General features: G+C 48.4%; 1 pseudogene; it reads left to right on the forward strand.

The window, feature by feature from the left end:
• LOC144103407 (uncharacterized) overlaps nucleotides 1–21,024 on the forward strand; it is a 171,790-nt pseudogene that overhangs the window by 91,539 nt on the left and 59,227 nt on the right.

Below are 21,024 nucleotides of genomic sequence, written 5' to 3' on the forward strand. Positions count from 1 at the left end.
ATTCGCTTCACCGGACGCTGAAAACAGAGTGCTGAAGAGGGCAAAAAATGGTATAGAAGTAGGAAAAAAGAAGCTCTAACGTGAGTTTTATACTGTTCGGCTTGAACTAATATTTACAATGCAAAGGCTTGTACATTGCAGCAAAGCAGAGGGCTTGAAATTACGCACGTGTGTTGCGGGTAATATAAGTTCTTCATTTTGTACCTTCTCACAGATATCTTAGGAGCACCGTGGTTATGTTGCTTTTCTATAATTTAGGGTGTAGCACTCCTTACTGCGCCTATAATCGTTCCTTGTTTTTTTTTCATTAACTTTCTCTAATCTTCTTTTTGCGCCCCTTCAACTTTTTAGGCGGCGAGATTATATAAACAGTGCTTTTTTCATTCAGGCTACCGATTTCTGTATCAATTTTTATCTGGTAAGTGCCAAAAAACGCATATTTGGAAAAGCAACTTCTTTTCTTGAAGCGTGCAGAGAGAAGTGCTAAGGTATTAACAGGGGAGCAGTTGTAAAGTGTGGTGCTAGCTTCATATACTTATTAAACGTAGCAACAAACCAAATTGCATTCTTGTTTCCTTATATTACCTAGTGAGTGAGGCGCAATTATTAAAAAATTATAACAATTTCCGTCATTCTTAGCCAGCATTTCATAGAGGTTTTTTTTTCACGTCCAAGGAAAGAACAACAAGCTTTGGCGTATACGAAAACAAAGACCCTTTCTCTTTGTGTTAGCGCTTAAACTCTGGCAACAATGGTCTCTTGCTCTATGTCAGCCACCAGCTTATACTATGAAGCGTATTTTTTCAACAACGTCAAAACGCTTCAGCTGCTTACGCATGGCCTAATCACTGAGCAGGTCTCCTTTGAATTTTCTACGAATTAACAGGTTGATATTGTGTGTAACTTCGAAAATTGTAAAGAACACTTTGGCCTAAGGTCAAGCATACTGCAATAATTTGCTTGCTTGTGGTTAATTTTGCCTACACATGATGTCCACTGTTTTATAAGAGCTGGCGCATTGAAATTTTCCGCACAGCGCAATTTTTTAATAAGAGGAGTCGTTCATCATTTATTGCAGTGAATTATGCAGTAGTTGAAAGAAATTTTGTGCATCATGCTATACAGAACTTCTTCTGCCTTTGAATAAAACCTATATAGAGGTAAGTGCTTCTACGCCTATTAAGAATGAAAATGCTGTACAAAGAAAAAAAGTACTGTCTTGTATGCTGTGGCCAAAACTGAGGGGAACCGTTTATGAAGACCTGCTTTTAACTGAAACGACAGCAATTTAATGTTGATTAATTAAAAAAGGGTAATATCTGAAACCTTGAATAAAAACGCACGCAATGGATTATGACTATGCAAAGACAGCAGGGCAGTTTTCTGGTACAGCTTTAATATGCTCTAATATAATACCTCGACCCTGGTGTGGAGAGCTTTAATGCTACAAAAAACACATCTTTCTTGATAGACCACCGCTGATGACATGAAAAGAGAACCTATTCGCTGTTGGATCCAACAAGGGTGGCCTTAGCAAGCATATTACTTCTTGTACGGTATTCCAAAATGTTCCAAGCGCAACTCCTGACATTGCTTTCGGGGCGTTGTTCTCACTGATCCGCCATTCCTTTTGCTCGAGAGGAAAGTCCAAAATGTTCATGACTGAACCTGTGTTGAGCAGCTGATGATGTTGCGAAGCTTGAGATATATTTCAGACACTGCCCTCCTGCTATCAGTATTAAAATTTCTCTTTCTGAATCTGCTTCATCAGAAGCTTGGAATATGCTGCAAACGATCTGCGGAAAGAGCGAATCATTTGGCGTTCATATTTGTGCCGCTGACTCTGTTCCCACATTAAGGAAACTGGAGAATGCATGAAATGAATTTTCTGGCGACACAAGCCGAGCTTGCAAAGGTGCAAGCAAAAATCGCTGGCTAACTGGAATTCAATGGTTCACGAGACGCCAAGCATTTGTATTAATTATACTAATAGCAGCCTTTTTGTGGGACGTGTAGGGACTATGAATGTACTGCTGCTGATATGACGCCAGACCATTCATATTCCTATACCGAATTTCGGTTAGTGTGTGTGGGGAAAGCAGAGGTTTGTTAGCATGAACACTTCTTTTCTTCCGATATGTTTGAGAACTGTTCGTCACAGACCTGATCACGTGCCGTCCGCACTATCACCTGGTAGCGACTACTGAAAGAGAGGCAAATGCAAAACTAGATTTTTAAGACAAGCAACGTTTACGCTATGCAGAATGAAGAGAGCTGACAGCATGAAGCTCTGGTGGCACTGGTGGGCACTCTCAAGGTTACGTTGCACGAAAGATAAGTACCCGGGAAAGGAATGGATTCGAGGGCCGTCACCCTCGGTCACTTGTCTGAGTACCGAACACGAAACACGTAGGTCGTGCGTTCGGATCGCAATGATGGCATGTGCATGTTTTCTTATCTCTTTTGACAGAAGTTATCTGTAAATGATAACAGTATTGCGCTAATAATCCCCCATTCATCAATACCACGGACATAAAAAATGAACACAATGATTCGCCTAAGCTACATGGTTCCCGAGGCTGTTCGCATCCTCTGTGTGTAGACTGTAGAAAGAAATAGAATAGTCTAACTGCCGAGTGCACTTTTCCTAATATCAGGTCCCTTTTCCTAATATCAGGTCCCGGGCAAGAAAATGCCCGTATCGTTTTTACAGGTCAGTACTGCTGCGTACGAGTGGAGTACATAAGAGGAACGCTATCCGCCAAGATCATAAGAATTAGCTATGATATTAGAGAGGAGAACCGAGGCAGCCGGCTTTCTGCATACAGGACGAAAAGCAGTGAAGTCTTGTACTAAAGCAAGAGGATGACTCGCCAGGGCAAGTGGGGAAATGAAGGCAAATAAAGGTAAGCCTAGATGCCTGACTAAACACTGGAGGTGCCTACTGAAGAACCTTTTATTAACGCTATAGCTGTGTGATTTTATGCCACATGTAAATGCTTGAGTTTTAGTTTGTTGCAGAAGCTGCGAGCTACTATCGAATGTTAGGAATAAATTAACTCGATGCTACGGGAGGCGACCATGTTATCGCAAGTTAGCTCTCTATAACCATTATGAACGCAACTGCCATATTTTAATTAAGAATATTTAGCTTCAAGCACTTCCCATTTAGATTTCCTGAAAGCACGGGATAAGATGCAGGTATCAAGAGAGCGAGGCTCAAAATGACAACGTGAAAAGTAGGACGCCAAGATAGCGAGACAGGTGACCTTCTGAGTACTTTTGCTTATTTAGAGAACAAACAGCGCAGCCTATACCTAAAATTTACGTGCTGGAAACACGAGAATAAGAATACAGTTAATAGGAATTGAGAGCGCAATATTTCCATCAAAATCTTTAACGTGTACAAGGTTGTATCTACGCAACCTACTAAGAGATTTACATCCTTGATCGTGGAGCGTTCCGACGAATTTAGCGGTCGAGCAGCCGTGGTGTTTTTTCCACCATTGGCATGCAATATTTGCACCAAGACCTCCAGGCTCGTGGCTTCCCGTTTTGGCTGCTGGATACGCGGTAGTCCAACCAGTCGCTGCTCCTCTGCAGTGATGGTGGATCACCAGACGCCAATTTAATGTGAGGATCCGGAATTAACGTCCGTGAAGAGATCTGAAAGTGTCAAAGGCGAAAGGATCATAACATGAAAGCTCATGGGGCCGGATAATGAGGCAAAAACATGCAGGCGAAGCTGGAGTCACCGAGTGTAACAGACTGGCGAACCAAGTTATGCGACTCGTGGGTTTGTATGTATATTGATACGTGCCACTGTGGAAGAAGAAGAAAAGAGCGCCTGCTTCCGTGGAGAAAGAAGATGTTTCTCTCCCACTCGCGCGCTCGGACCTATTAGGGACCGCCACAGTTTTACGTTTCGTCGATCTTCGGAGGTTCTCCTTCGAAGTGCTCGTAACATTTGGTGTGAGGTGCTGGGTACTCATCGTCATCCTAGTCCCTGGAGCATCGGCGCCTTCTGCTCGCCTACGTCGTCTGCCGAGGGGACCTGGGCTCCGCCGCCCGGCCCATTCCCCAGCTCGTACTGACCAGAACCGACCAGCCGTTTTCCCCCGCCCCGTCCCCAGCCCCGACCACAAGACACGACGACCAGGACCTGACGCACGATGACCCTACTACAACCCGAACCAAGACGGCACCACCGCGCAGGCTGTGCGGCGATCCCTCAACCCTTGACCTTCGGCTGTGGGCGACCGACCGACCGCTGAACCCGAAGCTCCGGGGGCAACCGTCCACCAGATCATCTCCTTCATCTTGGCAGCAAGCCTTTCATCTTCTTCTATCCTTTCTGGCCATGCTCATCGTCACCTCATCATTCGTAATTCAAGCAATCGATCAGGACAGTCGCTCGGAGGACTGGGGTCATGTTATGAAGAAGAGGGCAGTAGCGCGGGACGGAGTGCTCGCGCTAGGCCCTGGGCCATTAAATCATATCTTCATTCTGTCATCATGTCATGCTTTCCTTGGCTTGCCACCTCGTAACATGTTATGAAGACGAAGAAGAGGGCAGTGGCGCGGGACGAAGTGCTCGCGCTAGGCCCTGGGCCATTAAATCATATCTGCATTCTGTCATCATGTCATACTTTCCTTGGCTTGCCACCTCGTAACATGTTATGAAGACAACGCGCTAGGCCCTGGACCATTAAATCATATCTTCATTCTGTCATCATGTCATGATTTCCTTGGCTTGCAACCTCGTAACAATTTTTGGAGCAGTGCTCGGTAGCGCTTCCCGACTACCACACTCCGCACAGCATCACAACGGACCTCACACCTGTCCACCAGCGACCCAGCCGCCGTATCCGCGGAGAGTAGCCCGAATTTGGGCCCCTTCTCCCGCTTAAAAGAACGACGCAGCCTTGGCCACCGAGTCTAACTGACACGGCTACTGACACCGGGTTCCCGGCGCCGACCCAGCCTAGCCCGGTGAGTCCAACTGCCATGGCCGCTGGCCCTCGGCTCCTGGCGCCGATCCTTTGCCACCAACCGCGAACACCGCCACCTTTTCACGGTGACGTTTTCGAAGTCGCTGAGGATTGGCTGGAGACCTTCGAGCGGGTCGCCCGCTACAACGGTTGGAGCGCCGAGCGCAAGCTCCACAACGCATATTTTCCTCTGGAATAATCTGCCCGGACGTGGTTTGAAAACCACGAGACTACACTTCCCACCTGGGAGACATTTTGCCAGAATCTCCTGGCTACATTCCCTAACGCCGACCGCCGGGAGAAGGCTGGAGCTGCTCTGCACTCCCGGAACCAGCGCACGAATGAAAGTGTGCGCATTTACATCGAAGACATGGTCCGTCTATTCAAGCGTGCCGATCCCAACATGACTGAGGAGAAGAAGCTTCGCCATCTGATGCGACGGGTTAAGCAGGAGCTCTTCGCAGGCCTCGTACGCAGCCCACCCCGCACTGTAGCGGAATTTCTCACCGAGGCGACCACCATGGAGACGAAGCTCCAAAACGGGCCCGCCAGTGCAATCGGGACATCAACAGCATTGTGCCCGAAACCTTTTCGTCGTGCCTACGTAGCAGTACAGACACATTGCGCGAACTGATTTTGTCAGTTGTCCGGGAGCAACTGCAACGGTTCCGTCTTCCCCAGGTTGCGCCTGGGCACCTGGCAGCGCTGACAGAAGTAGTCAGGGGCGAAGTGCGGCAGGTTGCGCAGGCGCCTCCTGTTCTCGAAGTGCCGCCCAAGTTCGATGCCCGACCCACATTTGCAATCGTTGTACGTCGCTCGGCTGGCTACGGTCCCGCTACATCGGCACCTGCTCTGAGCAGCATTGGCACATGTCACGCAACCGCACCTGGCTCCGCTGTTCCCTCGACATCTGCGGTCAGTAGCACCACCCCATATTGTGCGACTGCCCCTGCTACAGATCAGCCACATCCTCGGAAGTCAGATTTGTGGCGTACACCGGCCCGTAGGCCTCTGTGCTGCCACTGTGGGGAGCCCGGTCATCTCTACCGAGCCTGTCCGTACCGCCAAGTGGGTCTTCGCGGTTTCCGTCCTGAGGCACCTTGTCCTCGGAACAGTGAACGACCGCTTGAGATTGCGCAGCATTTCTGGGCGCGCCAGAACCGTGTTTACTCTGGAAGACGCGAGTCCTGTTCGCCTTCGCCTCTCCGCTATCATGCGTCCAGCCCCGGCCGCAAGAGTACTTCCGCTGGCCGTCGCTCACCCAGTCCTCGTCAGAAAAACGTCGAGATGCGTCAAGATCCTGATCGCGGAACCATCGAGCCCACGATACCTGGACAGAGAGAGGCAGCGACAGTATCCGATACGCTGCATCCAATTTGCGGGTGACAATTGATGGCACTGAGGTTACCGCGCTGCTCGATACCGGTGCTGATTATTCCGTTATGAGCCATGCGTTTGCTGGAAGCCTTAAAAAGGTTCTGACACCGTGTACGCGGAACGACCTATTCCACGACTACGACGGTCTGACAGATGGCCATACTCCTCTGCTGCTTGAGCGGGGCCTTGTTCTTGCCCGAGGTCTCGTCCAACTACGTGACAGCCGTACCAACGTCCTCCTGACCAACTTTTCCAACGAATATCAGCACCTCGTCAGAGACACGGCTATTGCCTTCCTTCACGACGTTGCTGAGGTCCCAGATTTGCACACCATGGGAGGACCCACTCCAGAGAATGCTGGCCCGCACCACGCTCATCAGTCAGTCAAAATAAATCCGGCCTTGCCATCTTTTCAGAAGGATCCTCTGTCGGACCTCTTGGCAGACTTTGCGGACGGTTTCGCTACGTGCTCGAAGGTCAGCCGCACTCCACTCGCCAAGCGCCGTGTCATCACTGATGCGACTACGCGACCCGTCTGCCAGCGCCCCTACCGTGTTTCGCCGATGGATCGAGAAGCCATTCAAAATGAAGTTGCCGAAATGCTTGCAAATGATGTCATTAAGCCGTCCACCAACCCATGTGCATCGCCTGTGGTTCTTGTCAAAAAAGGACAACACTCTGCGTTTCTCTGTCGACAATCGAAAACTGAATAACGTGACCAAAAAGGACGTTTAATCACTGCCCAGTAAAAAGACGACGCGCTCGTCCGATTGCGGGATGCCCGATACTTCTCGTCCTTAGATCATAAAAGTGGGTGCTAGCAGATCGAAGTGGACGAAAGAGACCGGAAGAAGTCAGCTTTCGTGACGCCCGATGGACTCTATGATTTTAAGGTGCTCCCATTCGGTCTGTGTTCAGCACCGGCCACGTTCCAACGCATGATGGACACTGTTCTCTCCGGCTTGAAGTGGCAGTCCTGCCTTGTGTACCTGGACGATGTCGTTATATTTTAGACCACGTTCGACCAACACTTGGAGTGGTTGCGCATTGTACTACAAGCACTCAAATCCGTACACCTCACCATCAAAGTCGAGAAATACAATTTTGGCTTTGAAGATCTTCGCTTTCTTGGTCACATTGTCAGTGCACAAGGTGTTCGCCCGGACCCTGACAAGACGGCTGCCGTCTCAGGTTTTCCACGCCCAAGTGACAAGAAGGGCGTTCGCCTGTTTTTGGTTCTGTGCTCGTATTATCGGCGCTTTGTTCAAGATTTCTCGCGAATCGCCGAACCGTTAAACTCAGTGGCTCGAGACGACACGCCCTTTGTGTGGGGAAGCGACCAAGAGGCTGCTTATGTCGAGCTTCGCAACCGTCTACAACGTACTCCGATACTCGCCCATTTCGATGAACACGCTGCCACGGACATCCACACTGATGCCAGCAATGTCGGCCTTGGTGCGGTACTGATCCAGCGGCAAGACAGGGCAGAACGGGTCATCAGTTATGCCAGCCGAACACTTACGCATGCCGAGACCAATTATTCTACGACGGAGAAAAAGTGTCTTGCAGTGATACGGGCCATCAGCAAGTTCCGGCCGTAACTCTACGGGCGACCATTCCGTGTGGTAAGCTACCACCTCTCCTTATGCTTTCTGGCGAGCTTCAAAGACCCCTCAGGACGCTTGGCTAGATGGACCTTACGCTTGCAAGAATACGACTTAACAGTCGTCTACAAGTCGAGCCGTAAGCATCAGGATGCGGATTGTTTGTCACGTGGCCTATCACAATCGGTCCTGAAGAACCCGCCGATGATATTCCTTTCCTGGGCGATATTAGTACCACCCAAATGGCACAGCTTCAGCGGGCGGACTCGGAGTTCGCGCCGCTCATCGATTACCTCGAAGGCGTCGACGCTCGCATCCCGCATGTTTTTCGTCGCGGGCTCCACACCTTCAGTTTACAATCTGGTGTTCTGTACAAGCGCAACTTTTCCATCAGCACAGAACCGTTCCTTCTTGTCGTACCATCACAGTTACGGCCAGATATTTTGAGTAACCTGTCATGATGCACTCTCCGCCAGCCATCTCGGAGTAAGTCGTACACTCGCGCGCATTAAGCAGAAGTATTATTGGCCCAGGTTACTCCCATCAGTGCAGGCCTACGTAAAAACATGCTGCGGCTGCCAACGCTGTAAGTCTCCTCCGTTAAAACCAGCCTGATTTATTCACCCCGTCGAACCACCGAAGACCACTTTTCACTAAGTGGGCATGGATCTCCTTGGCCCTTTTCGGAAGTGTCCTTCTGAAAAGCGTTGGATCGTCGTTGCCAACGACTACCTGACATGGTACGCTGAGACCACGTCTCTTGTCAAAGGCACTGCTGCTGAAGTGGCGCAGTTCTTCGTACACAACATTGTCCTGCGTCATGGAGCCCCCGCCGTTGTTGGTACTGACCGGGGAACTGCTTTCACTGCCCGCTTAACCCAGTCCGTGATAACTCTGACGCACACCAGCCATGGACGTGCAACGGCCTGTCACCCACAGACAAACGGTTTGGTAGAGCGACTCAACCGCACTCTAGCCGACATGCTTTCTATGTATGTTGACGTCGAACATCGAACCTGGGATACCATTCTTCCGTACGTAGCGTTTGCCTACAACACCGCCCTGCAGAAGACAACCTTACTGACCCCCTTCAGCTTGTCTTCGGTCGGCAAGTGACCACTTCGTTGGATGATATGTTGCCCGTTGACGCCTACTTCAACTCTGGCGCTGACCTCGACGCACACCGGCGTTCAGCGTGCTGATGAATCGTGGCAATTGGCACCCCTGCGAATTAACCGCCAACAGGAGACTGACGCCGCTAGGTACAACCTCAGACGCCGCTTCGTCAGTTACGCGCCTGGCGACTTGGTGTGGGTGTGGACACCAGTTCGTCGCCGCGGCCTTTCTGAAAAGCCGCTTCGCAGATACTTCGGCCCTTACCAAGGAGTGCGCCGCATCAGTGATGTGACGTATGCAGTTACTATCGTCCATGCGGCTTGCTCATCGAGCCGGTCGCTCCGTACTGAAGTCGTGCACATTGTTCGCATGAAGCCTTACCACGACAGACTCCCTGACTGAACAGCGGTTCACTGCAGCTGTATTTTACTGATATTTCTCTCCTATCCGCATCGTGGCGATGCTGCAGAAGAGGGGGCAGTGATACGTGCCACTGTGGAAGAAGGAAAAAGCGCGTGCATCTGTGGAGAAAGAAGATGTTGCTCCCCCGCTCGCGTGCTTGGACCTCTTAGCGACCGCCACAGTTTTACGTTTCGTCTCCGGAGGTTCTCCTTCGAATTGGTCGTAACAATATGTTGGCCTTAGGTTTAATCGACGCGTTCTTCAATAGCGTTCTTCCGTGGCTGCTTTAGGTGGCAGGTAGCGTCAAAAATGTTTCATTTGGGTACGGCACTCGGCTACTGATCCGGAGTTCTCGGGTTCGAACCCGACTGCAGTGCCTGCGTTTCGATGGAGGCGAAAAAAAAAAGGCGCCTGTTTGCGGTGCGATGTCAATGTATCCCCTATCTTACTGCGGGGTTTCAGGTGTCTGCCGATATGTGAGACAGATACTGTGCCATCTTCTTTTCCTAAGAAGCAATTTTCATTTTTCAATTTCGTTTTCACCTGGTAACATTTGACAACGCCTGCTTGAGCGGTGGAACCTGTGCGTGTTCTCCTAAACAAGCACGACTCCAGAACCAGTATGCAACAGATGTAATGAATTAAACGCCGTCAAAAGTATGCAAAAGCTGCTTGCCAATATATGTGCGCCCAACGCGAAATTTTACCCTTTCACTCTTTGCTCTTTGGTATCTCGTGCTATGAAATGTGAACCTTTAACACTAGGCTCTACTGCAAACTCGGCAAATATTCTACAGAAACATACCGAAGGAAACACGACGCAGCCAAGCCTTTTTGCAGAGCCAAGACTAAGCTTGTTAGAAAAATCAAGTTTGGCTCTCACATTACCAAGTGGGGTGTGTAGGCCCAGCGGCTCCTTCTGGTGAAAGTTTTTTAGCTTCCTCGCTACGTGCAGAGAACTCTCGAATACCAGCTTCCGACGTTTGCCTATTCCTGCTGATTGCGGTTAAAATGAGCCACAGCTATGACCGCTGAAAGCAGGTTTACGCGTTTCCTACTTACTAACGACGTTTCCTAATTCCCAACACCCTTTAATAAACACATCGCCTTGTAGGCAATGCTGCTTACTTATTCGCTGCACGTCTTTCAATATTGCCACACTGCTCACATTCTGCGAGCGCCGCCATGCGGCCGAGCGGCGTGACTGGGCTCGTGGGGGAGCGAAGAAGAGGACGTCCCCGTTCGAACGCGCGCTGCTGGGTTTCTGGCTCAGATAAGCGCCGAAAGCAAGGCTGCACATCTATGTTCAGTACTGGACCATGCAAGGCAAACGTCTGAATTTTTGGTTAAGAGAACAAAGGGTGCAATCGCGAACAATTGGTGGAATGCTGAGTGCACGCGTGCATATAGACGACGGAAAGCAGCTTGGAAGAAACTTCTCATCAAGCAATGCCCAAAAAATTGGCTGGAATATAAGTATGTTGCAGGAACATTTAAGCGCACTGTCGCCCGTGCAAAGGAGGAGTATAATACAAATCATTATGATTTCCTTTCGCAATCAGGAAGTAAACGAGCTTTGTTTAATTTCATGAGGCGCAACAAGGTGATTCCTCCTACTGCCAACATTGAATCCCTCGTTCAGTCCCCTGCTGACATCGCAAATTCCTTAGAAGATATTGCGTGTGGCCTATAGCTTCGCTTTACATCTGCTTTACCTTCTCCTACTATATTCACATGCACCTCAAGTGATTTCACTGAGGTCTCTATGCCTGAGCTGTCGCAAATTGTTCTGCGCTTATCCCCAGGGGCTCCTGGCCCCGATAAGGTCACTTCATCTATGATCAAAATTTTGTTCAATGAATCTCCTGCAGACCTTTTGGCTCTAATTAACCATTTTATTAAAGGTCCTTGGATACCGCGTGAGTGGCGTCTTGCTGAAATAGTTCCATTGCTTAAAAACCAAGGGGAGGGCTTAACTTTAGACAATATACGCCCTATTTCGTTAACATCGAACGTAGTGAAATTGGTGGAAAGGGTCCTTCTCAGCCGTGTCATGTCATTAATTTCAGAAAATGCTGTATTGAATCCATGTCAAATTGGTTTCAGGCCGGGTTGTTCAATTTGGTGTGCTCATACTGACCTTGAGAGTCGTATTAAATTAGCTCGCAATAGAAAACAGTTTGCTGCGCTTGTCACCTTGGATGTCAGTAAAGCATACGATAGCGTGGAGCACTCGACTCTATTACTAAGATTACAGGAACTCAACTTCCCAAGCTGTTTTGTAGCCTGGATTTCTGTTTTTTTAGAAAATAGAGAATTTTACTGCTGCCAAAATGGTGTTTCCTCAAGGAGATTTCCACAGACAAGAGGTGTTCCGCAAGGATCAGTTCTCTCACCTGTTCTTTTTAATATTTTTCTAAGCTCAATTCCATGCATTCAAAATGTGAAAACTTATGTGTACGCCGACGATATTGCATTTTTTGCATCAGCAGGTGACATTCACACTCTTTATCGAACCCTGCAAAATTACCTCAATGTTCTTGACTACTGGCTAGGAAGAATTCATCTGTCCCTTAATGTCAAGAAAAGCGCATTGTTAGTATTTCCAGTTTCTGTTCCTGTAAACATCTGCCTGGTCTATAGAAATAACATAATACCTCAAGTTCAGACGGTGAAGTATCTCGGTGTAATATACGACTCTACTCTCTCCTGGCGGCCACACATTGAGCAAGTTTCTGCAAAAGGAGTTCGGGCCATTGGCATTCTGCGCAGGCAGTGCTAGGTCAGGCATGAGAAGGCATACGCTTCTGATGATTTATAAAATGTACGTCCGCCCAATTTTGGAGTTCAGGTGTGTTTTATTCTCAGGAGCTCCTGCCTATAAAATACTTCGCCCTCTTGTGCTTTTGGAGCGTGAGGCGTTGCGCCTTTGTCTGGGGCTTCCAAAATATGTCGCCAATGCTGTTCTGCACCTTGAGGCGCGAATGCCTTCGTTATCAGCTAGGTTTCGCCTTTTAACAGTTCAAACATTTTTAAAATTGTGCGACTCACCTCTTCACGCTTCCAGTATAATATTTTTTAGTCAACCTTCCGCCTTTTTTGGTGCTGCCTGGTCTCGATTTCATACCCCGTAGATATGTTACGTGCAGTCCCTCCTTGATCGCATAAATATTCATTTCACTGATGTCTGCCAAATATATAACAACCCCTCATCTGTCCATATTGAATTCGATGACATTTTCCCATCGAATGCAAAGCTGCAGCCCTTCCCGCTTCTTCAGGGTCTATTGCAGGACCACCTAAGGTCCTTTCCCTCTCATGTTCTTATTGCTACCGATGCCTCGCAGGATCGCTAAAAGGCAGGTGTGGGAATTTTTTCACCTTCACTGGTTTGGTCTTTTTCTCTCCGTCTTTCTGACTTCACTCCAATTTTTCTGGCTGAATTATTAGCAGTAATCTTAGCCTTACGAAAATTAGAATCTACCTTTTCCCAGGTCGTGGTTATGACAGACTCTCTGTCCATTTGCTCTTCCTTATCCTCACCCACTGACTCTCGGCCATTACGCCTCTTTAAGTTCCTGATTCCGCTGCATCTAAATTCGGTAAGGTTGCTTTGGGTACCAGGTCACATGGGCTTTCACTTAAATGAGGTTGCAGATTCCTTAGCAAGAGCCTCTCTCAGCGGCCCAATTGTTGCTGTCCTACCATCGTGTGCATATACAGCTGCGGTGAGGTTTCGCAGCTACACAATATTTCAGGAATTTGCTGCCTCGGCTCTTACATCATCTCCCGAATATCAGCATCTTCTGCATCCTTGGAGTAGCAAAGACTGGCGCTCACGCAGACTAGAGGTCTCTTTCACGCGCTTGCGTTGCCGGGTTCCCCTTCTAAATTTCTACCTTCACAGATCTAGACTGGCAGCTTCCCCACTGTGCCCTTTTTGTGCCGAACCTGAGACAATGGATCACTACCTGCTGTTCTGCCGCCGCTTTTCTCATTTGAGGAAGCGTCTTTTGCAAATTCCATTTCATCAACTGGGCTTTCCTGTGTCTTCCGCGGTTGTTCTTTCCATTGGCGCTTCTTTGCTTGGACGAAGCGACAGGAGTGTGCGCTCTGCTGTGCAAAATTTTCTTCAAGAAACGCAGCGACTCCCATTTTAATTTCTTTTTCCCGATCTCAGTCAGTAAGACATTGCAACATTACAGGCATTGTGTACTATTATGCACATTAAGCAATTGTCCCGTCTTCGATCTCCAAGTTAACTGGACCGCTTTCCTTCCCTCTTCCAATCTATCAGACTACATACTATTTCCACTGCTTTTCCCGTCAAACATTTCCTGTATCCAGTAATCAACCACCTGTGTCTTGGCCACTCCCCCGTAGTGGGTATGTGCCAGCAACGTCTGAGGCCTTCCTTCCTTCCTTCCTTCTGGCCTTCGGATTAACAAAAGCTCTTTTTTCGTGCCGCCCTACGTTTGTCGGCGACATTTTGGTGGAGCCGCTGGGTGTCGTTCCATGAACGCTCACCCCGAGGGCAACTCTGACGCTGATCAGCGACGCTTGGACACAACACCCGTCCACAAAGCGAGCCGCCGCCTGCGATGCCTACAACCCGAGTTCGGCCAACTGACAGCGCCGGTAAGGGCCATGACATCCACTGCGGCTAGCCAGACAAGTCAGCACTCCGGGAGTGCCACGCCATTTGTCCTTCACGCACCTCGATCGCCGCCACCGTTCCACTGGGGCAGGTTCGAGGACGTCGAAGACTGGTTGGCCAGATTTGACCGAGTGGCGAGTTTCAATGAGTGGGACGGCGAGCGCAAGGTGCGCAACGTCTACTTTGCGCTGCAGGACTCGGCCAAAACGTGGTTTGAGAACCACAAAGCTTCCTTTACCACCTGGGAGGCTTTTCGTCGAGAGCTGCTAGCGACATCTACCAGCAGCGAAAGAAAAGAGAAAGCGGAAATCGCCCTGCGCTCGAGATCACAGCAGCTGAACGAGGGCGTCGCGATGTTCATCGAGGACATGACGCAACTGTTCAACCGGGCCGACCCTGCTATGCCCGAAGCCCAGAAGGTACGACACTTAATGCGTGGCGTAAAAGAGCAGCTGTTTGCCGGACTGGTCCGTGACCCGCCACGAACAGTGTCCGACTTCACCAAGGAGGCAATGGGTATCGAGTGCTCTTTACAGGAACGGGGCGCCCACTACGGACGTCAGGCTACTGTAGCAGCCTCTTCCCAGTCCCAGTACACGCCTACGTCGCTGCCCGCCGAGGACCTTCGGGAACTTGTAAGAAGCCTGGTAAGAAGCCTGGTGCGCGAGGAACTGGCGAAACTTCGCTTTGAAGCTCCACAGGTCAGCGTCGCTGCCATTACGGACGTGGTCCGAGAAGAAATCCGACGAGTTGTGCAGCCACCCCCAGCTCCACACCCGGCGCCCTCCGTTATGACGTACAGCGAGGCGCTACGAAGTCCCGGGCCAGCGATGCGAGCCTTTTACCCCATCGCTCCTGTGCAATACCTGCAGGAGCCAAACGCAACAGCACCCTCCGTGCGGCAGGAGTTCAGGCCCCCCGTGAGCAAAGCGCACGTTTGGCGTACGCCAAACAATCGACCACTCTCTTACCACTGCGGAGAGCCTGGCCATATCCTCCGCCACTGCCCCTACCGCAGGATGGGTTTAAGGGGGTTTTCACCTGACTCACCTCGACCACGCTACGGTGAAAGACCACGGGATATCGAGCAGTACTTGGCTGAAAACGTGCAATCTTCGACCTCGCAGTGACGCCAGTCCCAAACGCCATCCCCAAGGCGGTTCTCTTCGCCCGGCCGCCCGTCATCCTCTGGCCAGTTCAGAGGTACGTCCCCACGTCGGGAAAACTGAAGACGGCGTCCTCTGGGGGTAGGACCGCCGCTGCCGCAGACAGTGAACAGCCTCCATCCGACGATTTTATGCGACGACCCCACCCGCCGACCTTAAAGACGATCCCACCGCCGACCTCACCGACGACCTCAGCGACGACCCCATCGACGACGGCACCAAAAACCTCGCCGACAAATTGTCAAACAATTTTTTCCGCCGCCGAAATTCTTGTTGCCGCCGATGACTATGACGTATCTGCACTCGTCGATACCGGAGCCGACTTTTCTGTCACGAGTAGTAACCTAGCCGCAACCCTCAGAAAGGTTCTAACACCTTGGCATGGGCCGCAGATACGCACAGCTGGTTGCCATGTGGTAACGCCGGTTGGCGTCTGCACCAGCCGTATAAAGATCCGCGATGCAACTTTCACTGGCTCCTTCGCCGTGCTACGAGAGTGCTCTAAAGAACTGATTCTCGGCATGGACTTCCTTAAAGAGTATGGGGCGGTCATCAACCTGCATGAGCAATTGGTATCGTTTTCGACACAGCGAGCCTTTGATACCGACCCCGAGCCGCACAGAGCACCATTACGCATCTCTGATGACCACACAACGATACCGCCGAGAGCAAGCAAGTTTGTCACAGTTCAGTGTGATACCAGCTCCGGTACTCAGGGCATTGCCGAAGCGAATATGTCGCTGCTACTGTCTCGGCAAGTTTGCGTTGCTCGCGCCCTTGTCGACCTTGTTCACGCGCGTACCACGCTCTTAGTGACCAACTTTAGTTGTGAATCCCAACATTTGACGAAAAACACGGTGATTGCCCATTTTGAAGAACTTGGCGAACATGCCGGCCAATGTGCCTTATCAAAACCGGCTCCCGAAATAGCCGAACAGGACACTGCAACAGCCTTTAGGACCGACGTGAACCCTGACCTTCTGACCAATCAGAAACGCCGCGTGGAAAGCCTTATTGACTCTTTCCGCGACTGTTTTGCATCAACATCCAAGGTTCGCCAGACGCCAATAACTAAGCACCGTATTATCGTCGACAGTGACCAGAGACCGCTATGTCAGCGTCCTAATCGTGTTTCGTCGAAGGAGCGCGATGCTATCCGCCGCCAAGTTGCCGAAATGCTCCACGACGACGTCATACAACCATCGACGAGCCCCTGGGCGTCACCTGTTGTTCTCGTCGCAAAGAAGGACGGCAGCCTACGGTTCTGTGTAGATTATAGACGCCTCAATAACGTTACCAAAAAAGATGTCTGTCCACTGCCGCGCATTGATGACTCATTAGACCGCCTCCGCCATGCTACCTACTTTTCGTCACTCGACCTTCGTAGCGGTTATTGGCAAATCGAGGTCGACGAACGTGACCGAGAAAAGACCGCCTTCGTTACTCCTGACGGACTGTACGAATTTAAGGTGCTTCCTTTCTGCTTGTGTTCAGCCCCTGCGACGTTCCAACGTATGATGGACACCGTACTAACTGACCTGAAGTGGCAGTCCTGCCTTGTCTATCTCGTCGACGTCGTGATTTTCTCCGACACGTTCGAGGAGCACCTGAAACGTTTGCGTGCCGTCTTCGAAGCAATTCGTTCTGCGGGTCTTTCTCTCAAGCCTGAAAAGTGCCACTTCGCATTTCGGGAGCTCAGGTTTCTTGGCCACATTGTGAGCGCTCAGGGCGTTAGCCCCGACCCAGAAAAGATCGCCGCCGTTGCTGCATTTCCCCAGCCAACAGATAAACGAAGCTTGCGGCGTTTCCTGGGGCTTTGCGCCTATTATCGGAGGTTCGTTCAAAACTTCTCCAAGCTCGCAGAGCCGCTGACTCGCCTGACAAAAGACTCCGAACCCTTTTTCTGGGGCCAAGTTCAGGAATAATTTTTCATAGAGCTTAAGGCCCGCCTCCAATCTACGCCTATACTTGCCCACTTCGACGAGCAGGCCGACACGGAACTGCACACAGATGCCAGCAATGTGGGCCTCGGTGCGGTGATTGTGCAGTGGCAAGACGGTGTGGAACGCATGATCTCATACGCAAGTCGCACTTTGTCCCGTTCCGAAGTGAATTATTCCACAATATAAACTTCACCAGCGTTGTTTTTTACTCTACAATGGCGATTGCTCGTAACATAAGAATCGGATGTTCATTACTCTTCTATATTTGACCGCCTATGTTTTCTAAAGGAAGCTTCCTGGTTTCTTTTAACTGCGCACTGGATAAATACGGGAATATAAATGCGGACGTTTTTTTTTGCTATATTGCAGAAGTGCGCATCAGTTTTACGTTTTACGGCTCTCTGCTTTCATATTTGCCTATTTTTCAGCCTGTACTGAGTTTGCGCTGTTTATTTACTCTTGGAGCGCATGATACAATCGATGCACTGAATTAAGTATGTTCCGTAGTTTGCCCTCACGACAAAACCTTTTGTCTGTGAACCCGCCGAGTCACTTATCTGCACCATCAAAATACCATTTATGTTTTTTGCATAGGTTAGAGCTATAACGAATATCATGAAATGCCACATTTTATTTACTTTTTTCTTCAAAGCCCGAAGGAGGGAGCAAAATCAAGATTTTTGTGAAGGAAACATATCAAAACGGAGAAAGAACAAAACATTAACAAGAATATTTCATTTGGCATAAGCTTTGCTGCTTATATAAATAGATAGACGTATATTAAGGCTATTTGGATTCTGTACACATGTGTTCGGTCCAAAGAGGAGTAATTCTGAATATTTTTTAGTGTTTTCTTCTTGTTTCTCGTTTTCATTCAACATGTTACAGTCCTAAACTCTCTACAGCGTTTCCAAGTAAATGCTGTAGTGAAGGCTATACCCAATCTACGAGCAGATGCATTTACCTGAATAAGACAGTGCTCAGGAAGGTTGCCCTTTGTGCTTATGAAGCGAGATATATGCTGCGTCTATGATACAGATTAAGTTGATAGTAAACCAGTGCTATTATCATAAAGTAGTACAACGCGTCTGCTTGAATATCCGTTCCACTGTCATAAAATTTGGGCACAGTTACTAAAAACATCGACATTAGATGAAATGAAAAAAGTGGCTCATTCACCGTGGCGGTTCATACTTGGGGCAGTGCAGTTTCTGAGTACACCAGGTAAATAAGCAGCGCAGATCAGGTATCAGCACGCATACCGAAGAACGGGAAGCTGAAAGCTTAGAGGCTAATGAATGCCGACATTCTTAAAAATTAAACACCATCTTTTATGGTCTTGGCTCAAACGTGTGGTACGTATTGTACATAGCTCCACGTTTAAATCCACCCTCTTGCCGCCACCACATTGCTGCTTTGAGAACGTCCAAAAAATATCCAACACTTTCTGTAGCACAGAATGAATTGCCCACTTTTCTTTTATACAAATGTTTGCTCCACTATTCTCAAAAAAGTGAATACATCAAATTTATTATTTCGCCAACATCCCAACATTTAACCTTACACAGAAAGCAATTTAAAACTTTTATAGCAGAGGAAATTAAGCCGTTCTACAGAACTTGTATACTCTAAGACTGTTTACTTTGTGTTTCTGCGCACCCAGTCCAGTTGCGTTAAAAAGTAGAAATTGCTTTCCAGAATATTTCGCGCTCACACATGCAAAGAACGGTTTGCCGTTGCCTCAAGACAAAAGTGTATGCTCGGTTCTGCCCTTAGCGTTCCCGCACATTTTATAACCAGGAGGAGATTTCGAGTCTTTTAGCAACTTGGAATAGTTACTACCACGTGTGTCTTCCCCAGTTTACAAGCTTGCCGTAGCAGTTTGCTTCCCTTCCTGCGAAGAAATTTGGAGAGTGCCAGCCTGAGTGCTACAGATATAATTCACTCCTGAGCTGCCATTTCTCTGCCGCGAAAAACTTATGTAAAGAACCTTATTCACTGTAGATTAAAACTAACCACATTCCTCTTGAATATTGCAGAGAGACGATCCTTAGCGTTTAAACCATGGATAGTATATGCTTGATTCTGAACACATTCAAATACACATATGACTAAGAATATTCGCATGAAGTCGATTCCCTCGCATGTTCCGGTCGTTTTCTTCGCACATCAGCTTGGTTGCTGAACTAAACGCCAGTGCATAAATTAATATGGAACCTCCTTTCTACAAGATTTAGAAAAGGCCGCAGTGCCCACTACGGCCACTACGCTTAAAGCGGCTGCTACAGCCATGCTAAAAGACCGTGCAGCAGGACCATTGAAGCGCCAGCTTTGCCATTCTCGTTCTGTGTACACAGGTGACGTCCTACTGCAATTCTGTCGGATCGAAGGCCGCCATCCGACGGATGCTTGATTCGTACTACGGAATAACATACCATAACTATTTCTCGCCTTTTTTAGACATCCACTTACGGCATACATGTTTCTCCTAACTAGAAAAGGAATCTGAATGAAGACATTACGGGTAGTTTTGACTAGAATTATACATCGAATACATTGTTTTTGAAATTAGCTCAAGCTGAAGACAAGCTGTGCTTCGAAATATAATGAAATGCGCGTATATAAAGGACTTAAAAGCAGTTGACAGCAACGAAGGTGGCACTACGTCCATTCCCGAACAGGTCATAATGGTGCCTTTTTTGTAGTCTATCTATAAGAAAAGTTACGTGAAGCAACTGTGAAAAGAAAAAGAAAAATATCAGTGTCAGCACCATGAGGTCACATCTCATCTTTATCGACCAGCCAGCCTCGGTACTCTGCATTCTGACTGGTAAACATTTCACCCTTTGGTCTGACTATCACATGACAAGAACACCGGCTCCAATTCAGCACTTCCGGCATGTGGGCGACTCCGGAATGCTTCTTCCACGACATCAATAGTAGTCTTTACGAGAAGTCTCCTGGGGAAGAGCTTTCTGTCTGGGTAAGTCTTAGGCATATTTCTTTCTTTATGCAAACTACATCACTCCCTTTCATGCTGTTTATTTTTTCTCTCTATTTGCCACTTCCAGGCTAGATGGCTAGTTCATTTTAGTTGATACCACGTTTTTTTCATGCGGTCTTTTTTTCATTTATTTACCCTAAGGGCCCATCTGGGCATTACACAGGGGTAAACATCACGCAAGAAATGGAAAGAACAAAATACAGTAGTAATATAACGACACTTAAAGAGCATAAAGAAGCACATCATAACAAAGGTTTAATCAGCCAGAAATAAGAAATAATGCCTGAATTTTATTTTAATTTATTTATTTTATTTATGTACATACTGCAGACCATGGTTAGGTCCAAGCGTAGTATAAAACTTACTCAAAGACTTTTGAAGAAAAAAAAGAAGAAAAATCGCATAAAACACAAAGACAGCAAAACGAACCTGTCAGAAGATAAATCTTGTACACCTACTCTGTCACACTATCTTTTGGTACCTGAAGAAATTGATTGCGATGAATAGTGCTAACTGCAGAATGGAGGATGGGATTCCTTTCGCTTATCTCCAGGTGAAGAAACAAAAATCTTAAATCGTCTGCTCGCTCAAATTTAGGTTTGTTTTTTGTATTGTGGTGAAGTCGATTTTATATAAGCTTGGCAGGCCTATTTAGAGGTGCGGAGTAGGGTGTGGAGTCAAGATATAATTTATGAAAACAAAGGCAAGGCGTGATACCTTACTTCTGTTTTCCAACATAAGGAGGTTAAGGCTCACTGTTATTA

Source organism: Amblyomma americanum, chromosome 9, assembly GCF_052857255.1.
Source record: "Amblyomma americanum isolate KBUSLIRL-KWMA chromosome 9, ASM5285725v1, whole genome shotgun sequence".
Lineage (NCBI taxonomy): Eukaryota > Metazoa > Arthropoda > Arachnida > Ixodida > Ixodidae > Amblyomma > Amblyomma americanum.